Raw genomic sequence first — 23,703 nt, forward strand, 5'->3', positions numbered from 1 at the left:
TTCGATTATTAAATATTTCCCTAAAATATTTTAGAATTGCCTGTGGTAAATGAATACATCATAAGGTAAATATTTGGTATATTTAAAGTATTTTTGAATATGTACAAAATGTGTACACATCGTGTGTTTAGAGTTTGATTCATTATTTCATAGTGAATATACTTCTGTAAATATAACTAAGATCAGTAAATAAAAATATTTATATGCTCTCCTCTCTTTATTTCTTGAAATTCACCTTCAATTTAACACTGTAAATTAAGTTTGGCTGTTTCTGAACATTTTATAATTTGAATAATAAATGTAGATTTTGTTTATGGCTTTGGTTTGTTTATTACTTTCACTGCATTTTATTATTCCATTCCATGAATTGCTTTAAAAAATCTAATGTACTGTTGGTAGATAGGTTACTTGCAATTGGACCTATTACGAACAGGGAGTGTTTTTGCAAATACACTCATACTCACCTCTTGGAACACATGTGCATGGCGTTTTGACAGACACATTCTTAGGAATAGAATTGCTGAATATGTTTGACTTTAGTAGATAATGCCAAACATGGTTCAAAATAAGTTGTAGCAATGACACTCTCATTAACAATGTATGAGAGTTCCATTTTTTTTCACATTAAGCCAACCCTTTGTATTGTCTTCTTTTATTCTTTTTTCATTTTTTGCATAGCCTCTCTGGAGAGTGTGCAGTTAATGGTATTGCCTTGCGTGTTTAATTTTTATTTTCTTGGAATATTTTAAAAATTTTTATTCATATGGTAAAACCATGTTGTTACTTTTATTATGAAATTCCTGCTTACCTCTCTTTTCTGTTTCACATTTATATCCTCAGCCCATCTGGAACTGATCTGTATGTATGATGTGAAGTATAAGTCAAGTCCCTCAGTTTTCCATATCACTATTCACTTACCCAGAACCTTTTATTGAAAACACTGTTCATTTCTTCATCAGAATATAATGATAACATCTTTGCCCTAAATCAAATGGTTGTTCTGGGCATTCTATTATTTTCTATTTTTCTATTCATGCCAGTGGCCACATTATTTTAATTATTATGTGTGTCTGGTATGGAATGTCTTCTCCTGCTTGCTGAAGGCAAGGATGATTTGCTTTTGCTTCTATCAGGTAGCTTAGAGACATTATCGATCCAGTTTCATCCTAATCCAGTCCAGGGATGAAGTAATTCAGAACTGAGATGTATCTTCAGTGTCTCAGGGTTTACAATCATTCTTCTGAAATTAAATTTTGGGTCTTCTTGGAGCCTTGATTTTTATCTAAAGTGTATTTCAATTTCTCAGCCTTTCTGCCACTTCTCAAATAGTCATAAGATACCAGGTGAAAAACAATGTAAATGCCTGAAAGACATCTCTGACTATGGGATAAACAGGTATAAATTCTACAGACTTTTAATAGTATCACTGCTGTTTTAAAAACAGACAGGTATGCTGTAAGAGTGGTCATTTATTTCAACTATCTGAATACACCATGATCCTAGGGACTATGGCAGTGACAGAGGTACTGAAAAATATTCAAAGTCATCATGTATTTAAAGATAGAGCTGCCAGAAATTACTGAAGGATGGAGTGAAGAATGGAAGAGAACGAAAGGATTCTAAGAGTCTGGGCAGAGCAAACAACCCCAACTGGGTAAACAATGGGAAAAGCAGACGTGATGGGACTGAGGCTGGGCATCAGGAGCTCAACTTTAAACACGGAAAGTTCAAGGATTTTGTGAAATGGGAAGTGTTGAAGTGGCAGCTGCATATAGTAGTCTTTATTCTGGGAAGTTAAATTTGAGTGGTCATATTTATTATAGCCATATGGCTTCCTGATATTGCCAAGGGAGTGAGTGTTGGGTGGAAAGAGAGGAGATGTCTAAGGAATGGTTCCTGAGCATTTATTAAGGAGAAGGGGAGATGAGAAAGAACTTAGGAAAGGAGTTTCTTAAAGTATATTTTATTGATTATGCTATTATGGTTGTCCCAGTTTTCTTCTCCCATTTATCCCCCTCTGCCCTGTACCCTCCCACCTTCCTGCATTCCACCCCACCCCTCGGTTTCTGTCCATAGGTTATACATATAAAGTCTTTAGCTTCTCCATTTCCTATACTATTCTTAACCTCCCCCTGTCTATTTTGTGGCTACAAATTTTGCTTCTTATTCCCTATACCATTTTCCCCCATTCTCTCCCTCCCCTTCCCCACTGATAACTCTCCATGTGATCTCTATTTCTGTGATTCTGTTCTTGTTCTAGTTGTTGGTTTAGTTTTGGGGTTTCATGGTTGATAGTTGTGACTTTGTTGTCATTTTACTGTTCACAGTTTTAATCTACTTTTTCTTAGGTAAGAAGTATCTTTAACATTTCATATAATAATGTCTTGGTGATGATAACCTCTATTAACTTTACCTTATCTGGGAAGTATTTTATCTGCCCTTCCATTCTAAATGATAGCGTTGCTGGATAGAGTAATCTTGGATGTAGGTCCTTGTCTTTCATGACTTAGAATACTTCTTTCCAGCCCCTTCCTGCCTGTCGAGTTTCATTTGAGAAATCAGCTGATAATCTATGAACACTCCTTTGTAGGTAACTCTCTCCTGGGAAGGAAGATTTTAAAAGAGCTCTCTGTGAGGTAAGAAGAAAATCAGATATCTTTATTTAATAAAAATAAATATTTTGTTTTTTTAAGCAATAATTCTTGAGTTTTCTCAAATGCTGTAAACAGGTCCAATAAAATGAAATCTAAAAATGATCATTGGGTATTAAATGTGAAGACAACTGGAGACCTTGATAAGAAAAGTATGGAGGGAGAGTGGGAAAAACATGCTGATTCAGAGGGACTAAAAGAAAATAAGAGGAATGGAAACATGATTATAGGCAACTATTTCTGAGTTATTGTTTCTTTTCTTTTTTTAATATGTCTGTTTCTTATGGTCTGCCAGGAGTGAAATGCAATATTGTGTTAAGTTCTATTCCACTCTCTTTGGGAAAGTAAATACTCATAAAGTAAACTTTATCAAAAGGAACAAAAATTATACAACACTGAAGATAATTTAATGTTCCAGTAAGTGATTTTTTCCTTATTACTTTGTCTTCAGTTTAAAAATGTGTCATTGGAGTAACTTGAAAGGTCAAAATTTGCACATGTTTTGGCTTCCAGGTGACACAGACTGAAAAGGTTTTAAATCATTAATTGTGAATATATGCATGGATTTCTGGAAGAAGACCAAGATACGGCATTAGAAACTGATATTAGCTATGGTGAAAACCCAAGTTAATATTTTCTTATACTGTAGAAAAATGTGTAAGTCAATATAGTGCATTAATGCAAAATGCATTTTTCATGTCTTAAGACAAATAATTTTATATGCCTTTAATATTATAATGACTCATATAATAGTTGATAGGTGTTAAGCTTTTTACAGTAAGGTATTGTGTCAAAAAAGAAATATAATCATAAGTGCCTTGTAAAAAATATGAAGGTGGTAGACATATCCTTTGTTAATCTTGTGGCTGAGTTTTCAACCTATTGAAATTATTTAATGACCTTTACCAATAGAAAATTAGTTATGAAAACAGAAGAGTGTGGTATATTTTAGATTATATATATTTGGGAAATATAATTTTATGTAAACTTATTTAGCACTTTTGAAAATTATAATAAATTACCTTAATAAAAAAGTTTAAAGCATAGGAAAGCATGAGAAAATGTCATTTGGCCAGTAATACTCCATTATCCTATTATCCCTCCATGTATACAGAGCAACCATTGTTTCATCCTAATGTGACAATAATTTTGTGTTGCTTTTATAATATTACCTTCTGAGTTAAGAATGTTTTCGTGTTTTTCATCTTTAGTATTGGGAATGGAAGAGTTTACAAAGCAAGTGTGACTTTGGGTACCTCTTTGTAAACATCTACTGAGACAATTTAATTTAGATCCAAATGGGGGTTTTATTAGTACTGATATGAGTAGTGATCTAGAAATGCTTAGTCAGCATAACTATTATGTCTCATTTTCTGTTGTAAATATTCAATTTAAGGGCTGATGCTGGTGTTTGTTAAGTTCCAGGCTTATGAGATACTACAGTTATATATGCTAGAAATACTGGTTTGTATATTTGCTAGTTGTTACTAAAGCTTGGTGCAGGGTAAGAGTTGTTTTGGTTGGCTCTTTGGTCTTTGTGATGACGCAAACACAATAAAAGAAAATATGTTTTCGATTTTTAGTGTGTCATCTGCTCTTTTGGTCAGCTATTTTATCCTTTTATGTTAGTTACCACTGTAGTGCATTTTGGCCTTCAGATTCTTTTTTTTTCAATTTTTTCCCAACATTCTAGGAAACCTATGATTCTGCATATTGTTTTTGACACAGTTTATTAACTTACTAACTATATCCTATTACAATTCTAACATGGTTGATACATTGATAAATATAGCTTCATCAGTTGTCATTTTGCCATTATAGAAACATAGTAAGTACTTTAGATTCATCAAAAACAAGACAGGCTAGTTTTAAAGAAAACCTAGACAATGTATTTTGGAGCTATTCAGTTGGAACCTTGAGCAGACCTGCTTTCCTCTAAATCATATTCAAAGGCAAGATCCTTGTTCCCCCTTAACCCCATCATAGAAGCTGAGCATCTTCTTGTCTATTACAATGATATAATTTTCTAGCTATTCCCAGGTTTCAAGGACACTACTTTGAAGGTATCTAACAACCATAGGAGAGTGTATACTTTCGAATCAAGGGATTTTTCCTTTTAGTTTACTGATTCTAGGGGCTCTATAACACCCTCTTTAATAATATGCAGTGGCAGAGATCAATATCATCAATACTTACCATTCCTGTTCATATTTCCATAGCTAAACATTTTGGTTTCTCATTTTAATCTTTTTAGAGTATAAATTGTTGTTCACCACTCTGTTCTCAGTATCTAAAAAAACATGATAGAGAGAAGACTCAATACACAACAATTGAATGAGTAAATGAATATTTAATGAAATATTCAAACCTTTTGACAAGGGGTAAGACATAACTTCCTAAATTTGAAAACTACTGGGTTAACTTTCTCAAATGGCATAGTGATTATGAACTAGGACTTATTAAGCACCAGAAAAACTTAGACATTATCTAGGTCATTAATCTCTGATAAATGTTATTTTATAGCTCTCCCATATTGTTTTAACAAAGCAAAGAAGGCATTGGCCCAAGATTTTGCTGCACAGTTGCACACTCATGAATTGCAGTTTAGGCTCCCTTTACTATCAAGGAATGTCTGTTCAGTTTCCAAAAAATAAAAAATCCATGCTGCTTTCAACAGACCTTTCAGAGAATTTGGAGAATACCCTTCTCTGCCCACTTATCTATTCTGCTTTCATTAATGGCAGCTACTACTTATACAGCCTTTTCTTCCCATAACTACTTCTGTCCCACCACATCCACTTGCAAAATTATAGGCCACATTTACATTGAAATAAATTTCATAAGCAGTATCGCAGCAAGTTTTTCTATTAAGTTTTCTTACTGGCATATCACCTATGCTTATTTCCAATGTGGTCTGAAAACCTATTTTTCTTCTCATCACTTTTATGTTACAGCATTCTCATCTTGTGGTTGTTTAAAGGAGCAGTCCCCAACCGTTTTGGCAACAGGGACCAGGTTTTGTGGAACCCAGTTTTTCCATGGATCAGGGTGGGGGGGTCGGTTTCAGGATGATTCAATCATTACAGCATTACATTTGAGCTTCCCTCCAGCTATGGGGTCCTGTTCTTAACAGGCCCAGACCAGTACTGGTCCACAGCCCAGAGGCTGGGGACCCATGATTTAAATGATACACCTTTAAAGAGCATTATGATTTGAATATGAAAAACTATGTAACAATAAGCTTTAGTCCCATATTTTCCCATTCTTTTCATCGTTTCCTTCATGAATCTGAGTAAGACATATGCATATGAATTAAAAGCTCTCACACAAGTTATAATCATTGCATCAGGGACTACTACTAGCTGAAGTTGCATGATTTTGCAAAGAGCACAGAGGCAGAACAGTTTTTATGGCAACTAATTGGCTCATCCTTATGATATATAAATAACTTGAGTAATTTTATTTTCTGTCAGCTCTATTGCCACCAGTTAGAATAACTTCCACAAGTATGGAGCTACTATATCAGTCGATGCATATTAATGGTAAGGCAGTAACATTAATATCTCTTGTAATGTTTATAGGTAAAATAAACTCCTCTCACTCAATTCATTAAGCCATTATCAATATTTTAGATATAATTCTGTGAAAGTAGTAAAATAAGTATTTTGATTCTCTCTATTTTCTTTTTTCCTTCTTTTAAAAAATTATTTTATGTGGAAAGTAAAATGGTCTTCAAAACAGAAACCTCAGCTAAGAGTTATATAAATTTCTGCGGAAATATTAACCTACTAATAGTTTTATACTTGTGCAAGATGCTTGCCAAAAATCATGGAAGTGATTTACCATATTGATCTATGGTTAACCCATCTGTAAATTTTATCATCCTATAAATTTCCCATGTGCCCAATTATTTCCCCACAGCAGTGTTAGTCTGTCTTGAGACACTCAATTAACAAACATTCCCAGGAGACTGTACACTTTCTGATTGCAACAGAAAGAAACAAAAAAAGAATATTTAGAGCTAACAGGGGAATATCAGGATATGAAAACTCTTACACTTATTATTATTGTTATTATCATCGCAGCTATGTACAGATCAAAATTTAAAAATATAATAAAGGCTTCAGAAAGAGATAACAATAAAATGAGGGAAAGATTTTAAAGATTATTTACTCTTTTTAAAGAAAGTTATAAGCCCTTAAGTCAAATTGCAAATCACAAAACAAGGGAGTCTCAGTTCTTGCTTTGGTATAGGGACCGCTTAAAAAAAGAGAGAAAGAAAAATAGAAATCAGGCCCAATAAAGTTCAGGCACTAATGGAAACTGAGAGACTGAAAAAAATGTAAGTACTGACCAAAATTCACAAACATTCTTCCTGGTTCCTTAGGGAAATACAAGACTGAGAACTGCTTGGTTGTTCTGGGGCCTCCCTGACATTAGATGACAGTATCAATCAAGCAACAATTTTGAAGCTCACTTCTCTTATTCCATCTTCAGATAGATCAAAACCTTGGGATAGGTGTCATGAATATATGTTAAACAGCATTGTCTCATTATGAAAATTTGAGATTTGTAGTTGACTTTTTGTCTATTGAAGGAGAATGAGCTTCTTGGTTATTAGAAATATTTCTAGATGACTCTGTGAGCTGATATCTGGCACATGGTAGATTTTTTAAAATGTAATTTTGATGAAACAGCTACATTGATGATATTGTTATAAAGGAGATGAAAATGTACCACCACCAAATATGCTAGTCTGGCTGGCATAAGGATTAGTTGGAGCTTAAGACAATTGAGAATCAACAAATGCAGAGAGACTTTCTCTGCACTCCCCTTATCTGCCAAAAAACATATCCTCCAAAAAAATTAAATTGTCATAAGTCCCCTTTGTGGGAATTGTATCAACCAGGGGAAATGGACTCTATTAAAGGGAAGGAGATAAAACTGGTACCAAGACAGACACTGCCACAAGCATCATATCTCCCATCTATTTCCTAAGAGCCCATTTATCTTTCCTACAAATTGTTTGCTTTCCCATAGGTAGCCTTTCTCCCAGTCCCTTCCCCCTATTAAAGCCCAATAAATTTGTATTTGTTTCTGCTGTTAAGTTTTCTTAATTCACAGGCCCCTCAGCTACTAAACCTAAGAAGACTGAGGAAAAGTTTTTCCTCTTGTAAGTTAAGAACTCAAAAAAAGTTTGAAAAATGAGTAAACTGTGTACACCAGTAAGTGATAAACCATTTGTATGAAAACTTTGCATATACATTTTGTTCATATTTGTATTTTCTTTTTAGAATAATTTTTCAAAAATAACTACAGAAAACACATCTTGCATTACTTCTGCTTTATGGAATAATGGTTTCCAAGTGTAATCTAATTATTTCATCTTAATGACTTCAAATTTCTGTGCACCTTTCACAAAACAGGAATTTTAATTATAGTAGTATTTACAGAAATTTAGTTTTATCAGGCTTATGCTAAATGATTTCTTCAATTATGTTTGAGTTAACCACATGCTCAATTCCACAAATAACACATTAATTTAATGACAATATTGTTTGTTCTAGAGGCCTATGAGAATTAAACAAGAGAGGCAGTCTTGAAGGAAGACCACCTACCTATTAATACTGAACATAGCCAGTGCCAATGAGTCCCAGAAGTAATTTAGTCCACTTTTACTAGTGAGTATTAATACCCTGAATACAACTTTAAACAATTTCAGTTGAGCTTTTCAAATCTGAATTTGTCTGTGTCTATTCTAATGTCCAAAGTATCTCTTGCCTACAGTACTTTTTCTTTCAGTTTACATTCAATCACTTTCAATTATGACTAAAGATATGAAACCCCCTTTACAGTGTTGTGAATAAGATTAAAACCTTGTGAACATGCAGTAGGTAATAAGTAGTACAATATATCATATCACTGTCCAAATACTGACTTTGGCACAGTTAAATATTGGAAGTTTTATTATTTGCCCCTAATGTCATCCTGAGCAAACATTCTAACTAAGACCACATTGTTTTCATCTATAAATGAACTAATCACCGAAGAGCACAAATCCTTATACAATGTTGACCATCACGATCATTACCAAGAAGTGCATTAGCTATAATAAATTCAATTCATATGCACTCATTTAACTCACACATTGTCATATATTTACATAATTTTTATATTAGGTCTATAATCCAGCTTTGGAGACACCTCCAAAAGTTCTGAAAAAAGACTCAATGATAATCACATTCGTATTTCTGAATTGAAACATATGACTCTTTGTACTAGAGCAACAAATTGCTTTACCTAGTTTTAGGTCATGATTTATATGCACAATGCAGTTGCTACAAAGTTACAAAAAACTATAATATTTTGGGGCTTTATGACTTTCATAATTATGAATAAGTAGTGTATATAATTTCTTTCATAATGGGACACTTTTGAGAGTGAAAATGCACACTATTAATGCTTGTGCCAGGACTACAGTTGGTTACTGGCTGCCTCAGGTAAGCCAGCGGGGAGGGTCACATAGAAAGACTGGTGATATGTACTGACAAAGCATTGTTCTTGTCAGTTTTGGAAATAATAATGCTAAATTATGCTTATTTGTTCATTTAAATTATCTACTTTTCTGTCTACTTATTTATTTATGCTACAGTCTGATTCCAAAATAACCTCTTTTGTGTTATTTTGACCATCACTAAGAATAACAGCTTATCAATAAACCCTGATTCCCAGGGGTTCGATTCTTAGGTTCTTTTACTGATGTATTCTAATCAACTGAGCTAACCCACAGCAGTTCCAAATAACTTTGCTTTTCAAATTAACTTTGGACTCTACTGATTTGGGTGTTCTCTTTTACATAAATATTTCCATTCTCTAAGAGACACTACCAAATTTCAGTATGTATGTCTTCTTCCCCCACACCTAATTTTTAATTTTCCCATTCAAGCCACTCAATTTGGCTCACATGACTCATGTCTCACTGTCAATTTGAGAATATTGTGAAAAACTGACATAGGTGGAGCCCCTTGAAAACGGACCAGAGCAACCATTTCAGAGCAACGGCTACACGTCTTGCTCCTTGGACCTTGGGAGTGTTTGACATGGACCGGACTTTTAGACTGGGCCGAACTCACCCTGTCTCCCAAACAACTACTCAGAAATCTAACAAGAAAGCAGGCACCCTGACCATGAGAACTGATGATTAAGAACACCTCTTTCTGAAGAGAGGATCAATAACCAGCCATGTATAGCTAAAGCAGAACTCAACATTTCAGCTCCAATAGGAGTGTCTTTATTCTATTCGTGTAATTATTTGTTTCCTTTTTTAAAAAAATAAAAATCACTTGCCATCACCACGTAATCAACACACCATTTGATTTTCTGTCTGAATCTATGTTACTCAAGTTGCAATTCTTTAACACCAAATAAATGTTTATGCTTCTCATTCATTCCAGCTTTTTTATTTTTAGGTTAACAATATCATGTTTGATTGATTGGTAGACATGAGTCTATTAATGTTGAATGTAATATTTCACAAAAATATTTGAATTCATTCCAAAACCATTAACTTTTGGCTTTTTATTAATCTCTTTTAAAATTAGTTCAATTCAGTAGGGAAATTTCAGTATTTTAAAATATCAGATTGTTGATTAATATCATTTTTGTAGAGGTTAAAATTTCCATCTTAATGGTCTATGGAACAAAATCTTGCAACATCACTCTATCAAAAAAAAAAAAAACTTGCCAGGGGCAAGGCTTTTTTTTTTTTAAATTCCTGTGCTGTGATATTTTTTTAAAACCTGGCCCCATTGCCCCTTGCTCTTTAAATTTTATGTCTCAACAGTGTTTTGAGGCAGAGCTTTCAAAAGTGTGCATAATTCTTCCACAGCCATGGAGCGGTATATTCTGTGCGTACCTAGGATCCTATAAAGGCTGTCTCAGAAGATAGATTTTGTAGGGTTCAATTTCAGTACGATGGGTCTAACTTGCTGCTTGAAACTGACAATTCTGTGCCTAATTGGGCATGCAGTTACACTTGAACACATTCTAGCATTTTTCTGTGAGTATCTCAGACAGTGTAAAGCCCCAGGGCACTGAGCTGGATAGGAGCAGTGTAAGGAAATTTGGCGAAGCCTTGTAAGTCTCCATTGACTATCTACTCTAGGTGCTATGCCCATTCTGTGTTTTCTGCCCTTTTTATATCTGCATATTATTTTTCAAACAACAATAAAGAGTAATATAGCAAGATAATATCTTCTATTTGTGGAATAAGTATTATTAAAGATGTACCTTTCCATATCTTTTCCTATTTTTTAAACATGTAAAGTGGACTCAGAAGTGCGCATATAAAATTTGGTGAATTTTTTAGGCTCTTGAATTTTAGGTAGCAGTAACAGAATTGTTTCACATGAGACTCCATAAAAGAAAGAGAAACTTTATTTCAGTTTGACTCCAAGACTGACAATCTGAGTCTATATATATGCCATTTGACATTTAGGCTCATTTTCTTCAGTGTTAGTTGCAAAACCACAAAGCATTTGATTATTCTCTGCAATCACTTTGATTAAGTGTTTTAATTCACTGGAAGAAAATGGTAATAGCTATTATAGTCTTCCATACATATTTAGCTATTTTAAATTGTAAGGAAAAAAGACTGTTCATTATACATTTGAATTAATCATAAAATATTTAATAGGTTATAAATCGTCACTAAAATATGGATATACAAAAATAATATAAATCTTCATAGATGAAGAAAAAGAGGGACAGAATGAGAGTAGATGAGAGATGTCAAAACATTTTTGAAAGATAGAAAGCAGACACATAATTGGTAACGGGCTTATCGTGGTGAAAGTGCTGCGACCTCGATGCCCACAGAAGGCCACAGCAAGGAGGAGAAGGCCGTTTCTTGCTGTGGAATCCCAGAAAAGCTCAGCACTGAGCAACACCAAAAACCTTAAAAGCTAAGGATAAAATGTGCTTACGACATGGATCATTGCATGGCATCTCTGAAAAAAGCAGCTGAAACACTAACTCTCCACCCCCTCTCCTGCTAATTCATTGAGCTACTCCTTAAATACCACCCACCAAACCCTCCCAAGAAGTCTGAAAATTACTCCTTAAAAATAATTGATCAAAATAAACTTAGAAGAAAGGAAAATCAGGATCAAAAGCAAAAGTGTTTACATGAGTGCCTTCATATCACACATGACAAGATTGTTCAGATTAATTTTATTCTTTGGCTACTAGAATATTAATCTAAGGCAAAAAATGGAGATTTTCTGTGTATACCAATTGAAAGGGGGTAATTAACCACCCCCTGAAAAAAACAAGTAAATCAAACCTTGAAGGGTATAGCAGACATTACAAGATTTTCAAATGGAAGAGCTAGTCAGAGGACTGTGGAACTTTTATTGTAGGGGTCCAGACAGTGAACATTTTAGATATTGAAGTCCAAAAAGCAAAATAAAGGTGACTATACAGTCACCTTTCTCTTATGGTACTTATGTAACATGAGAGAAAAAATATTTCCACAAAGTTTTCATGGAAGAAAATCCAACCTGAAACATCTATCATTTTATTAACAAATGTCATCCCAATAAAGTCAATACAAATCCAAATATTGTAACACAAATAATAATAATAATAATTGCATACAAGATGGGCAAAAGTTGGTTAATATAATAAACACAATAATTGACAAATAAATAATATGATAATAAACTATATTTTACTTAGTCACAACTGTAAACCTACTTTTGTCAACTGCTGTGTATATATATATATATTTATGTAATATATATAGTGATAAATGAAACCATTCAAAAAAGAGCTAGGGCAGCTATTCTAAAGGAGCTGCCTTACATGTGTTACTCCTAAAACCTTTGAAAAGTTTGAACTGGGCAAAATAACCTTTGGACTGAGGCAAAAGGACACTGTATTCCAAACAACAGGAAAACAGACCTCTTGATCCACAAAGACTGATGATGACAACGTTCCGTAAAATTCACACCAGCATACACAGCTAAAAAGTAACATAGGTTACTTCACCTGTAAAAATCCCTACCTTGACTATTAGCAGCACCCATAGAAATTCCTTTCTTCTATATGTGTAATAATTTTTCTTTCCTCTCTCATAAAAAAATTCTTGCCTTTACCCCAATTTAAAACACAATTTGTGCTTGAATTAGTGCTTCTCAAAGAGTTATCTCAAATAAATGCTTGTTGCCTCTCACTTTGGCAATTATTTTTACATTAACAATATTTTTTGTAATACATGTCTACTAATGAGAAGAATGTTGGGGGGGAAATAGTTCCCTATCATTCAAATCTATTGCAAAAGTTCATCTAATACTAATTTCTAATGTGATTTTATTATACTTCATTTTTGAAAATGTTATTTTACACAGATAGGTATTGCCAATTAATGATAGCAATCTGCAACCCTATGATCTTTGGTATTTTTATTTTGAAATAATTGAAATAATTATACATTCCCAAGAAGTTGCAAAAATAGTATAGTTTCTGTGTACCTTTCTTCTACATTCATCCTATAATAACATTTAATTAAATAAGTACCACATCAAAACCAGAAACTTGACATAGATACATTGAACAAATGTTCATATATCACCAGCCTTACACACACTCACTTCTGTGTGTGTGTGTGCCTGTGTTGTTCTATGCATTATTATCACAGGTGTAGATTTGTCCAGCCACCTCCACAGTCAAGAGACAGAACTTTTCTTTCAATTTATGGCAACCTGTCTCCCTTCACCTTCCCTTGTCAATTCCTGCTAATTTCTAATCCATTCTCTCTAGTGTTGTCATGTTCCACATGACACCACATTACAAAGAAGGAACTCTAGATGATAAAAGGGTCCCTTTGACAAGTAACCTCCCAGGGTGATCTTACCATAAATTCCTAAATGGATGGGGGCCAATGGGATATTATTCAGCCACTAGAAAGAAGGAGATCCTTTCATTTTTATCAACATAGATGGACTCTGAGGGCATCATAGCAATCCATGAAATAAATTCAGGCAGAGAAAGACAAATATAGTACAATCTCACTTGTATGTGAAATCTAACATGCTAAACCATAGAAGCAGAGATGAGAACAGTGTTGGGAGGGAATGGGGGTGGGGGGAATGGGAGATGACTGTTAGCAGCTACAGGCCTCCAGTTATAAAAGAAAGAAGTTCCAGGGATGTAACGTACAGCATAGAGACTATCCTTAATGGCATTGTATTGTGTACTTGAAATTTGCTATGTGAGTAAATTTTCAATGAGCTCTTCAGAGCAATAACAACAAAATGGTAGTTAAATGATGTGAAGAATGTAGATCTAACCTCATTGTGCTAACCATTTCACAATGTACGCATGTTTCAAATCATCATGTCGTATACCTTAAAATTACAGTGTCATATGTCAATTATATCAAAATTAATCTGAAAAAGGTAGCTATCAAAATATATGATTATGTTCTCATTATAGAAATGAAGACTTGATCAGGAAAAGGATCTTTATATTGATAAAGGAAGCCCACTGAGATTAGAGTAATTTAAAGAAACAAAGATTGCCCAATTTATGGAAATTGAGTCAAAATATACACCTATATTGGGCAATCCATTTCCAGTTTCATATGCATACTCTGTCCATCACATATCATCAAAATAAAATAATTCTCATTTAAAAAAACAGTGAAGCATTATCCAGACTGATAAGAAGTCTTAGCTTTTCAATGCATTCTTCATTCACAACTTAACAGTTGAATTATTGCCGAGTTCAATTCCTAAGTGTAGCAATACTGGATGATTGGGGAAGCATGGATCCATTAGAAAGCTTTTAGGACACAAAGGATGCAGCTACATGAAAAGGAAGGATTGGAAATAAAAGCATGAAGACATAGTTACAGATTCACTCCCTATCTAAAACAGAAAGTGATGACAGTCACCTTTAGAAGTGTACATGTCAGAAAAGAAATGGGGCTCTTCTGTATTTTAGGTGAAGAAAAGGAGAAGTGAAAATTTAGAGATGTTTTAAGAAAGAGAATCAGGAATTTGAGAAATTATGTTCAGTGCCTGCACATACATGGCCATCAATGTGTATTTACTGATAGATTCAAATAATAAGTGCTGTACATTTCAAGAAAGCAGCCAAATTATTACTTAAGAATTATGAAAGAATTTTTAATAATGTTGTTTTAAAAATATATTTGAGAGTAGATGCATATTCTTTTTTTTAAATTTATTGATTATGCTATTACATTTGTCCCTTTTCCCCCCTTCCCTCCCCTCCACCCTGTACCCCCTCTCCCACCCACGTTCCCCCCCTTTAGTTCACTTCCATGTGCAATTCTTATGAGTTCTTTAGCTTCTACCTTTCCCGTACTATTCTTGCCCTCCCCCTATCTATTTTCAACCTACATTCTATGCTACTTATTCTCTATACCTTTCCCCCCCCTCCTCCCACCCCCCTGGTGCTAGCCCTCCATGTGCCCTCCATTTCTGTGGTTCTGTTCCTGTTCTAGTTGTTTACTTAGTTTCTTTTGGTTTTGCTTTAGGTGTAGTTGTTAATAATTGTGAGTTTGCTGTCCTTTTACTATACATGTCTTTTTCTTTATCTTCTTTTCTTAGATAAGTCCCTTTAGCATTTCATAAAATAAGGGCTTGGTGATGATGAACTCCTTTAATTTGACCTTATCTGAAAAGCACTTTATCTTCCCTTCCATTCTAAATGACAGCTTTGCTGGATAGAGCAATCTGGGATGTAGGTCCTTGTCTTTCATGACTTGGAATATTTCTTTCCAGCCCCTTCTTGCCTGTAAGGTCTCTTTGGAGAAATCAGCTGACAGTCTGATGGGAACTCCTTTGTAGGTTACTGTCCCCTTATCTCTTGCTGCTTCTAGGATTCTCTCCTTCGTTTTTACCTTGGCTAATGTAATTATGATGTGCCTTGGTGTGTTTCTTCTTGGGTCCAACTTCTTTGGGGCTCTCTGAGCTTCTTGGATTTCTTGGAAGACTGTTTCCTTTGCCAGATTGGGGAAGTTCTCCTTTATTATTTGTTCAAATAACTTTTCCACTTGTTGCTCCTCCCCTTTCTGGTACCCCTATAATTCGAATGTTGGAATGTTTAAAGGTGTCCTGGATGTTCCCAAGGCTCTCCTCGATTTTTTTGAATTCTTATTTCATCATGCTTTCCTGCTTGGTTGATTCTATCTTCCTTCTGGTCCACTGTATTGTTTTGAGACTCAGATTCCTTCCTTTCTCTATTAGCTCTCCTCCGCGTATCTTCCTGCATCTCTTTTATGGTAACCTGCATCCTTTCATCTAAATTGTGCCCCAAAATCAACCAATTCCGTGAGCTTTCTAATCACCAGCGTTTTGAACTGTGCATCTGATAAATTGGCTATTTCTTGGTCACTCAAAAGGATGAGTCCTGGGGGACTGATCTGCTCTGTTGCACACATGTCTTATGTCTTTCCCTGTCTCTCTCCTTTTCCGGTCTGGTCGCTCTTGTTAAGGTGGGGGGCGGAGCCTTAGGTGTTCATCGGGGCTGGGCGCCCCAGTCGCTAGATTGTGACGTTATATGTGGGGGCGGGGGCAGGGGCGGGAGGGAATCAATGGCGGCAGTTCAGTTCTCCTGGGCCCAGACCTTTCCCCGGGCTCCTGGGCTGCGAGCTCTTCCCTGGTCCACAATCGCTGCCCCACTGGGTCCGGCAGCCGCAGCTTGCGTACTCAGGGTCCACCGCTGCGTTCCTGCGCTCTGATGGCTGTCGCTCCGATTCCGCGCCAAATTTCCCCCGACCTCCGTGCGCTGCCGACCCGCGCCAGCCCCGCGCCCGCTCGGCTCGTTGTCTCCTACCAGTCTGGATGTACGGGTCTACTTCAACTTCTTGGCTGTCCGACTTCCATTCAGATGAATCCCCTGTCGGTTCTGGGTGTTATGCTGACTGTATTTTATTGTTGTTCTAATCTTGGTTGTGCGAGGAGGTACGGTGCGTCCACCTATTCCTCCATCTTGCCGGAAGTCAGATGCATATTCTTTATGGTGTGTTTTTATCATGTAATTATTAAGGTATTCATAGTTAGTTAGTCTTTGGTTAGTGACCCATGGTCCCAATGTTTGCCTCTTAGCAGCTGTGTAATTTTCACTCGGTGAGTAACAGAGGAGTGGCATCTGCGTGGGTTGTCTCACATGCACAAGTGTAAAATGTTGGGTGAAGGAGGTAAGGCTTAATTTTCATTATGCTACATATTGAGTTGACTAATAAATTGTATGGTTTTTCACCTGGATGTTTCAGTTCTGCAGTGTTATAGGTCCTTCTAGGCTTCATTTTTGTTGTTGTTTTTTAATTAATGCAGTCTTATGAGAAAGGGAGAGACAGAGAAATAAAGACTCAGTGACAGAGAGAGAACAGAAGAAGGTGACAGAGCCTAAAGCTGTAGGACAGGCTTTGAGAAACTTCTTAAACACAATCTTAAACGTAAGTATAGGAGGGGGTCAGGCTCAGGTCCTATAGCGTGTGCTTACTGACTGATGCAGACACTTCCAGCCGGCGTTGTGGGAGAGACAAGGGACAAATTCAAATGGACTACCGAGTCCTGTGGAGGAAAAGGATGGCACGCTAGTCTCTCAAGGGGAGAGCGCCCTGACCCTTGCCTTGACAGGCTTTTATTGGGTTCATTTTGCACAAGAATACAGGTAAAGCTCATTAATCATTATCAGGCAGTAAGAATCAAACATACAAAGATCTCTGAGGGCCTATTTTGAGTCAGAGTAAGATAGCTAAAGAGCCATAAAACTCTGAGGAACAAACTCACTTCTGGCTTAGATCCTTATCATTTAATTGAGAGCATTCTAAACAAAGTAGGTTTCACAGGATTTTACATATTCTTTCTTAGGTCTGATCGCCCTGGGGAATCTGCCCTTTCTAGCACAGGGCGACGCCTATCACCGGCGTTGTTTCAGGTTTAAGTCAGGCAGGGGAAGTAAGGTAGCCAAGAGATTAGGAGACTTCTTGTAGACAGAATGAGAACCCAAGTTATGTCAAAGCTGAGGGGTGAGGGTCCATCACCCCCTTTTGCTATAGCCCCCCAAGTCCTGTCCTGGGGCCTCCACGTGATCATGCCTATTTTAGATCATTCCCCCCTTGGGGAATCTTACCCATCATTGGCTAACTGATCAACCACTGGGGGCCAGGCAGGGTGAAGTAAAAGGAGCAGAAGCTGCACCCCTGCCAGGGAGATAAGCTTTGTCTCCTTAGTGCCTATGGTCCCAAGGTCACTCCCTCAGCCTTAGCCATGAAAGGGGGTGGTTACAGCCTCTGAAACCAGGCAGGGTGGTTCCCAACAACTGATCTTGATGAATATGGAGTGTAAGAAATTGAGAAAATGTGAAAAGAAAATAAAAAGAAAGAATAATTGTCTAAGTGTTTCATAAATAGAACTTTTGTGAAATCTCAAGAGTTGTATTTCTATTAAAGGAGTTAAACCTTAAATGTACATCAACATCATATAACATTTATATAAAATAAATGTCCCCAGCTTGAAAAATTATTCTTATAAACAGTTATGTACAATCTATGGTTTCACTATATCAATTTAATTAAAAATGTTTTATGTGTGAAATAAAAAAAAATTTTGATCTTGCTTCCATGATAATGAAATTAATTATTTTTTCCTAATCAGAGTATAAAAATTGCATTGCAATCATATCCCTGTTATTATAAACTTCTCTAGTCTCACCTCCTTCTCTGCTTATAAAGTGTAAAATTGGATTTCCTAGTATTAAAAATAAATTGTATTGACTTTATAGAGTGAATATTAATCACTTGTGTGCAGCTCTTGGCATCCAAAATTTAAGATTAAGTGAAGTGACTTACACTGTCATGGGGTTATTAATTAGTACGTTTGCTCACTCATTATTCACATGACCCAAAGTAGTTTTGATTTCAACCATTCTTCCATAGCCTAATAGTTTGGCTAACTGGGGCATGAACTAACGTCTTAAAGTGGTGTGCATCTATTTCTGAAGTAAGATAGTATGTTGGCTTTAATAAAACTTTTCCAAATACTCTCAAATCAAAGAACAAGGCTGCATCTGCCTGATTCACACCTTAGCTCCTGTCCCTTAAACAGTGTTTAGAGCTGTGATTTAAAGTTTGAAGAATACTCTTTCATTAGAGCATGTCTTTATGTGTCTGTTTTTTCCATATATAAAATGGGCTAATGGAATTGGTGATATTTAAGGTGTTTTGAATCTCCTATGTTTTGTAATTCCAGCAATCTCAACATATCTATTATTTTACACTGCCATGTTAACAAACCTATGGGGGGTGGGGAGGAAGAACAAGAAAATGGCATTCAGAATTGCTATATAAACTCTATTTTATTCACAATGAAATATGCTAAATTTAGCAAAGAAGAAAAAAGGGCACATGCACATAGAAAACAGCGTGCTGACTTCTTGGTGGAGGGGGCCTAAGAGGACTAAATGGTAATAAAAATACAATAAAGATTAAATTTAAAATATTAACAAACAGCAGAGTTGTTATATTTATGTTTCTTCAAGGTTTCTTAAGCTTATTCATGCTTTGGAAGTGGTGCTACTAACTAATCAATGCCAAAATACAATCAAGAGGAGGGGTGCAAAAATCAAATGAAATACAGGCATCTATGAGTCAGTGATTACATATCAGGGACTGGTTATTATCTATTGACCAGATTATTATCATTCTACAGAAGAACATGATGGGTTTGCAATGGGAACCTAATGAACGAAAGTCATTTAGTGATTTGAAAACTTCAGTTTTTGTCTCAGTCTAAGAACTGAGAAAATAGAAGGGCAGTTTATATTGTAAGTTATCTGAAAATATCTTTGATGTTCATTTTCACAGGCTCTGTTATATAAAAAGAAAATACTTTGTTGCAAAGCAGTTTGCCATTATAGCCTTTTTACTTCTAAGAGCTAATGAAAATCCAGATCTAAAGCACTGTAGCAACAATGACAAAAACATAGAAATATTGTGTGTGGAAGCCTATAGAGTCCAAAGATATACTAAAGAATATAGCAATTCCTTTCAGAGCCTGCCCCCTTTAGGGTCACTCATTATTCCAATTCCAGTCATTTTCCAGAAAAGAACAATTAACCTGTGTTTTCTCTGAGGAGCAAAAGAGCAAAAAAAAAGTTATGACATGAAATAGACTCTAAAGTACATGCATTGCAGCATTTGGCACAAAACATTGTTTCCCATTTTCTCTAAGCTCTTAGCATATTTTTACACATAATTTATGAAAACTGATGAATGATATAGGCTTCACCAGAAATATTATTACTGGTTTTCTCTCCATATCTGGCATCAACAGGTTAATAGAAAAACAATGATCAACTAATTTTTAAAGATTTATTTATTTATTTATTTATTTATTTATTTATTTATTTATTTATTTTTAGACAGAGGGGAAGGGAGGGGGAAAGAGAGGGAGAGAAGCACTAATGTGTGGTCATCTCACGTATTTCCCCAAATGGGGACCTGGCCTGCAACCCAGGCATGTGTCCTGACTGGGAATCGAACTGGCTACCCTTTGGTTGGCAGGCCAGGCTCAATCCACTGAGCCACACACCAGCCAGGGCCAAGTGCTGATAAATTAAAGGTATTGTATAAACTCTAGGGAATGGATTCTTTAACCTTTGTTGCATCTTAGAATTACAAAAATAGATTTAAAATAAGATAATGATTTCAGCTATCTAACCAGATAAATTAAATTGGGAGCTCCCTGAGTGGGGTTTGGTGTTCCAGTTACAGAGCCTGGTTTCAGAACCACTAAAATGGGATAAAACTGCACAGCGTTTTATTGTAGTTTGGATTATTGCACTAGTCTTTTCTAATGAATAAAGACATGCAGTTAGATAAGCTGTAATAACAGCTTAATCTTGGAGTTACCATGATTTAAGAAAGTATGTGTATGTGTTAATTACATGTTTCTCCAATTCTAATGCAAGACACTCTAAAAAGACACTATCAGTAATGTATTTATTAAAATATATTTTTAAAATTATTTTCTGGTTAGTGAAAGACATTTCACATAAAAAGGCAACTCCCAGAAGTAGATAAACATCAAATGTGATATTTTTATTGATTGCTACTTAAAATTCTATTAAATTTATCCCTATAGTTTCATTTGTTTGATCTCTTTCTTTAACAATTTTAAGAAAATTATATGAAAAAATAAAAAGTATGTCACATTAAAAAATAAAGCTTTGGGCCTTGTATTGATTTCTGACTAATATAGAAACATAATATACCATGATTAGAAATGTTTCGGGGGTTCTATGAAAAAACACAGTCTTTGATTTCTGGAAATTGATCTGATGCTCACATCTGGACCTCAGTGTTATTACAAATTTACCCAACTCTTACCATGAGGCCATATTATTCTCCTGTTGAAGATGAACAATCTCACAAAGCACTTACTTCAGACAAGGACACTATGTAAACCACAAAGTACCAAATATCTCCCTTCCTCACTAAGGGAATGGCTGCTCTTTCTTCTACTTCAACTTGACCCTTCTAGTTTGTTATGCTTATAGATAAGAGATATTGACTCCCTGTTGAGCACAAGCTAGTCAGCATGACTATTAATTTTAGTACTCCTGATTTCCTAGTTATAAAATGGTACGTCATTGCTGTTTAGCTACTATTGTATAAATAACTTTTGGGGTTGAATACTTTGCCATACATGCTAATTTCCTTTCTTATGCTACACATTTTTTATTTGTTTGCTTTCCTAATTTTAGTCTTATATATAATTCACTTTTTAATGAAAATACCCAAACATTAAATTTTTGTGAGAAAAAAATAATTATTGAGATCCACAGGGACAGACTTCCTCCAGCTTTCTGACAACACTCAAGTCAGAGTAAAGCCCTGCTTCCACAGGCCCTTTCAAAAATTACCCAACAAAAGCCCAAACGTTTAATAGACTCCTGGCAATACTTGCCAACTAAGACATCCCATGGTCCCCACGGTTTGGGTTTTCCCTCACTGAAATGAGGAATGAAGCCACCTTACTTAACCACAAGCATGCACCTGGTGGTCCTTGGCCAGAAGATATGAGCAAGTTTCTCTGGGGATAGATGGCTGTCCATGTGCTGGCCCCAGCAGATGGCACCACTTCATGAATTCATTTTTCACTTTGCACTGGATGCCTTCTCAACCTATAGAAAATCTATGACAGCTATAGAAAGGATGAGATATGGTACTTCCAAGCAAGCAAGTTTCTATGGAAATAACTACCAATTTTTATCTAGAAGGTGTTTTGATAAAGTGTGAAATACTATCCAATGGAGCTGGGCATGAGCAAATAATGATTAAACTTTTAATAACACCAAGAAAAAAAAAAGTCTAAACAGTAACAGTAAATTCTTTGGATGGAGGGCAGTCTTCCTTAGACACTGCTTGAAAAAGAACTGTCACTTGTATGCTAAGATTTTCCGTACCTCATTCTGTTTTTCTTTCTCATTGCTATGTTTTTTTAATGTAGATAGTAATATGTTAGAGCAGGTTAATTCAGATGTCACTATCTTAGAGCTATTCTACTCCTCGTAGAAGATTTACTTCTATCTTCTGAAAATCATTATATATTGATTTATAGATTTAATATCAGTAAGAACATTGTTTCTTTGAAGATGCCTAATTTTTGCCCCCTCTACTTTACTCCCTACAGTTAAAAAGAATTTTGTGCATGTAATAATGTAGTATAACTTAGGTCTTTGATTTTTTTAAATTAACCTGATATTTCACTACACATTTACATAAATTTGTTCTTCTAGTGCATATCTCAAGTATGTCAGATGCTAAGGGGCACAATTAGTTCTTTCGGATTATTCAATCAGAAAACATATAGTAATATTTATTCTAAAAAAGAAAATATGACATATTTCTTATTTATCTTTCACTGCATTCAGCTCTAATTCCATCAACTTTCTATCCTTCTTTGGTCACTTTTTTGTTTACAAATGAAAACAGGTATTTATTTATTTTTTAAATGTAACCTCTATTATATTATTTCCATTATGCTTTAGTCCCCTTATACCTGCTCCCCCAGCAATCACCACACTGCTGTCAAAGTCCATGCAGCCTTATACCTTTTCACTCAACCCCTTCCCCTTACCTCCTCCCACCCATAGCTGTCACTTTTGCATGTCCTTACACAATAAGTCTATATGACTGCAAGAATAAAAATGAAAAGAGTGCACATATGAAAAGCCAAGCAGGCATGTATTTGGATTCTAATTTTAACGCTTGGTATTTATTCTGTACAGGACACAATACACTCCAGTTCACTCATTTTTAGCCAAGGCAAATTACATTTATAAGGTGAGTGTGAGGATGAAGACATTTCTGTTCGTGAGAGAGAGAGAAAGCAAATGAATTAGAATCTTCATAGTACTAGGGAATACATATCTGCCTTTTGACCTGGCAATTCCACTACTAGGATTATATCCTAAGAACCCTGAAATACCAATCCAAAAGAATCTAGGCACCCCAATGCTCATAGCAGCACAATTTACAATAGACAAGTGCTGGAAGCAACCTAGGTACCCATTAATAAATGAATGGGTCAAAAAACTGTGGTACATTTACACAATAGAATACTACACAGCAGGAAGAAAGAAAGAAGGAGCTCCTACCCTTTGTGTCAGCATAAATGGAACTAGAGAGCATTATGCTAAGTGAAATAAGCCAGGCAGTGAGGGATAAATATCATATGATCTCACTTTTAAGTCGAATCTAATCAATAAAAGAAAAAAACAAACAAATTATAAGCAGAGACATAGAAATAAAGAACAATCTGACAGTAACCAGAGGGGAGGTGGGAGGGAATAATGGGGGGAAGGAGTGAAGGGTTTTCAGGAACAATTATAAAGGACACATGGACAGAACCAAGGAGGGTAGAAGCAAGGGAGGGAGGAGGGTTTGGCTGGGGCAGGGCGGAATGGTGGGGAGTAACTGAAGACAACTATAACTGAACAACAATAAAATAAT

This window comes from Phyllostomus hastatus, unplaced genomic scaffold, assembly GCF_019186645.2.
Source record: "Phyllostomus hastatus isolate PE091 unplaced genomic scaffold, TTU_PhHast_1.1 phas_scaffold_21, whole genome shotgun sequence".
NCBI classification, from domain to species: domain Eukaryota; kingdom Metazoa; phylum Chordata; class Mammalia; order Chiroptera; family Phyllostomidae; genus Phyllostomus; species Phyllostomus hastatus.